This window comes from Cyphomyrmex costatus, unplaced genomic scaffold (assembly GCF_001594065.2).
Source record: "Cyphomyrmex costatus isolate MS0001 unplaced genomic scaffold, Ccosl1.0 scaffold341, whole genome shotgun sequence".
NCBI lineage: Eukaryota > Metazoa > Arthropoda > Insecta > Hymenoptera > Formicidae > Cyphomyrmex > Cyphomyrmex costatus.
This window is the reverse complement of record NW_017277568.1, coordinates 113050-117787: the sequence shown is the minus strand read 5'-3', so window position 1 is coordinate 117787 and position 4738 is coordinate 113050.

The window sequence follows — 4738 nt, the reverse complement described above, 5'->3', positions numbered from 1 at the left end:
GCACTTTATAAAGATGTACCCCTATATTGTGAAGTTCGGTGGCTCAGCGCAGGAAAATGTTTAGAAAAATTCTTTGCAATAAGAAAAGAAATTTTCCTTTTCTTGCAAGAAAATTTTCCTACAAAATGTGATGAATTTCAATTTTTCTTAGAAAATTTAGATTCACTTTGCGAGCTTGCTCTAATAACTGATATGACAAATCATTTAAACATTTTAAATTCAAAGCTGCAAAAGACCAATCAAACGATTTCACAACTCGTTAGTCATATCGATTCTTTTCGTAAGAAGTTAGCATTATTTAAACATCAATTACAAAATAATGTTCTTTATTTTTTCCCTTCTTGCCAGGTTCTTTTTGAAGAACACGGTACAAATTGTGATTTTTGAAATCAATTAAATCTAATAGAGTCCTTAATAGATCAATTTGATACGCATTTCAGTGATTTCGAAACGTTAAGGCAAGACTTGACACTTTTTGAAAATCCTCTCACTGTACAAATCGAGAAACAAAGCTTAGAATTTCAAGCAAAACTTTGCGATTTACAGTGTGATTTTTCTTTGAAAACACGGCTAGAAAAGGGGATTGAGTTCTTCAAAATTTTAGATGCATCACTTTATCCACGTCTCAGAAATTTTGGTCTTCGAATCTTCTCTATGTTTGGGTCCACATATTTATGTGAATGCTCTTTTTCTAAAATGAAGTTTATCAAAACGGAAAAACGTTCATGTTTAAATGATGCATCGTTATCCTCGATAATGCGAACTACTACTTCTAAACTCTCTGTGGATGTATCGTCACTAGTACAATCGTGCAAACGACCCAGAAGGTCAAATATTTAAAATTTCAAGAAAAATAATTATTCCCGTTTCATCCTCGTTCGTTTTTATAAATATTTAATATTAAAGAATATTGCTTTCTCTCTCCTCGAGCTATAGATTTAATCAGCTTTTTCGTTATTTTCTTAGTGGAATAGGCCTACTGGGGAAACCACTTAAAAAAAACGCGTCAACAATAGTACCTCAGAGGTGATGTGGAAAACTATATATTGTTCAATATTATAATTATCATACTGTAATAATTGTAAATTATATTATTATAGAATATATATACATAATATGCTAATAATAAAAAAATTTGTTCAAATAAAATCACGTAAAAAGAAAAATATTTTAATGATATTTGTCGGAAGGTATACTCCCAGCATGCTGGAAAGTATCGCGACGCTCCTGAGGCACAGCGTCACGTGAGCGGTCGGCGGCTCGGCCGCCGAGGCTCGAGTGGTAGTGGGGAGACAGTAGGCGTCGCCTCCAAAATCGGCCCGAAATGTGCAACTAATTCCGAGCACTGTTATAAATGATATTGATTCCGATTTTTTATATTTTAGTTACATTTTAGTTATAATAAAAAATGTTGATTTAAACGTGATATATAGGGTGTCCCATTTTAATCGATGGATCCAAATATCTCCTAAAATACGCCAGCTATAAAAAAATGTTTCAAATAAAAATGGAATGGTGTCGAGGGGGACACATTTTAGCCATATTTTTTTTTTTCTAAGTGGAGGCGATAAAAAGATATGAAGGTCACCTCCACTTTTTTAAATGGAATTATGTAATTTTTTTTAGATAACGTGATTCCTCTAACTATTTTGCATATAAAAGTATTAAAGTAGAGATACCAAAAAACTAATAGTTTTCGAGATATTTTACGCTTTATTTTGATACATTTTGACACAAAATGTTAAATAACTCATAAACTGTTGACTTTTTGATTATCGTACCTCTATACTTTTGTGAATAGAATAATAAGATAAATCAAATGGTATAAAGAAAACACAGTTGCTTTAAAAAAAATATGTATGCAAAATGGATAATTTTTTAAATACGCAACTATGTGTTTTTTCTTTACACAATTTGATTTATCTCATTATTCTGTTTACAAAAGTATTAAGGTACGATAATCAAAAAGTCAACAGTTTACGAGTTATTTAACATTGTGTGTCAAAATGTACCAAAATAAAGTGTAAAATATCTCGAAAATTATTGGTTTTTTGGTATCTCTACCTTAATACTTTTATATGCAAAATAGTTAGAGGAATCATGTTATCTAAAAAAAATTACATAATTCCATTTAAAAAAGTGGAGGTGACCTTCATATCTTTTTAGCGCCTCCACTTAGAAAAAAAACAATGTGACTAAAACGTGTCCCCCTCGACACCATTCCCTTTTTATTTGAAAAAATTTTTTTATAGCTGGCGTATTTTAGGAGATATTTGGATCCATCGATTAAAATGGGACACCCTGTACATTTGGTAAATATCTCTACCAAAATCTCTGCAAAAACTGTAACGTATATTATGTTAAAGTTAATGCTCAAAAATAGCTTAAAAAATGTTGATTGCACACTTATCCTAAGTGCGTTTATTTACCCCGCAGTAATGCGCATGTTTACCCGCAATACGGGTCAAGTGGACGCATTCGTCTCTTCAGAATAATTTTTAATCTTGTGAAAATATGAGAACAATGGGTATAAATTGTCATTTTTTTAAAAGAAGTATAATATCTGGAGACACGGTAGTGTTTCGGCGCTAAGCCAGGCGCGCCCGATACTGTCGTAGCTACTTTACGCGAACCTGAGAATTTCGGGGGATTGAGATGATCAGATCTCAGTAACGGCTGAACCGATCTACATACGCTCAATCTATAGCAAATACTTAAATTGTGTATGATAAAAGTGCTTTCATTTTTTTCCTACGTGTCCTACGAGCGGAGATATCGCGACGCAAAGTCCGGATCTGTGAATTTTCACGTTTTATTTTTATAGTCCGGGAGATGATGACACTGAAATGGTCATGATTTGTTACCGCTTGAAATCGTCATAATTCGTTATTTATTAGGTAAACATGAAGGAAACGCAAGTATGGCAAACCTCCCGCGGTTTTAAAATTGGTAGCGTGATTGAAATTGTTAAAAATTTTTGCTTTTTTCCTAATATGTTACCTGCTGACATATGTTTCTAGTGATAGTTTACGTCAAAAAAACCAATCGGAAGGTACGTGCTATACCGTTTCTGTGGATCGAAGAGGCCGTCAAATCAAGCTAAAGTGGTAAATTTTTTAGTGAAAAAAAAAAAGATTTGTTACCGGCTGTTTTTTTGTACGTTTCTTATTTTCACTACGAAACATACAAAAATACACATGCCATACTGTAGTATTAATGTCTTGGATATATTTCTATATCGTTCAAATTGTTGTCAGGTGAGGCGAAATAATAATAATAATTCTTGATGTGCTTACGCAACACAGTTCACACTGATTTATTAATCCACAAATATATATTTCACAAATGGTAACTTAACCGAATGTCGACAAATGAGATCGACTGAATGTGTAATTGAATGTCTTAGCGAATGTAAACGAATGGCGGTAAAGTAACTAATGGTGCAAGCATGCACTTCTCAAACTAACGGCACAACGATGTGCGTTACTAAATTTCCGAAGAAAACTAACTAAAGCACGAGGCTTACAAAATGACTCGATTATTCTCAAATGCGCAAGAGATCAAGTGCGTTCCGACGGTCTGCACCTGATCGCGTTTACTTTCCGAGTGTTCGCTTGCGCATATTCGCGGAGCACTCGCTCTGTGCCGAAACTTCTCGAAGATCATGCTCCAGATGCGTGATCACCTATTTCTACATTTCTGCTTTGTCCGCACAGCTGATAAACGTAAACATATACTATCGTTTCAGAATATGTCCATATATGGTAATAACATAAAATAAAGCTATCGATACATAGCAAACGAAACACATGATTCTAGAAATTTCTTACAGCTCGACCATCCTGCCGTACATACGACCTCGTATGTGGCTAACAAGGGAAACGAAAGAATGAACGTTGCTGTCAAGCCACACGAGAGATTAACAAAAGTATAACTAAATAAAAGAGTATACCCAAAACTTACAATAGGAATGCTTGAATCAAGCCACATGTGTGTATTTTCTTAAGTCTATTTGCTTATCTCTAACATAATTCTTAACCTAACTTAACCTAATTTTAATTTAAATCGTTATTCGGTGCTGGCGGTTTTATCCACGGTTTTAATTTGTCCGATGACAGTATTGAGTCATAGGGTTTGGTGGTTATATTGAAACCCGGAATGTCCTTGATGACGTATCTGTTATTGTTTAAGACTTTAGCTATGAGATATGGGCCTTTATATTTGGAAGCGAACTTATTATTTGCTCCAACTTTCTTTTGAAGCTGTCGGATGAGGACGAAGTCACCTTGTTTGTATTTCGTGGGTTTCTTATGCCTCAGATTATAGTACAGGCTATTATAATCTCTTAATTTTTCGTTGGAGCAAATAACCATATCTCTGATTGATCCCCTTTGTTCGTCAAAGTCACTCTGGATTTCCAACAGATTGTTGATCAATAGTTTCAATTTATCGTCGACTCGACCTCTTTGTTCGTACCCGAATAACATCTTTGAAGGAGATGTCTTCAACGCGGAATGTACAGAGTTATTAATAACGAATTGAACATTAAACAGTTTTCCTTTCCATTGGTCTGGAACGACGATGGTCTTAGATAACGAGCTTTTAATAAAACGATTCAATCTTTCTACTAGGCCATTGGCCCACGGGGATGCCACGGCCACTGTTCTAACTTTAATATCATATTTATTAATAAAAGACGAAAATTCTGACGATGTAAACGCGGTGCCTCTATCCATGA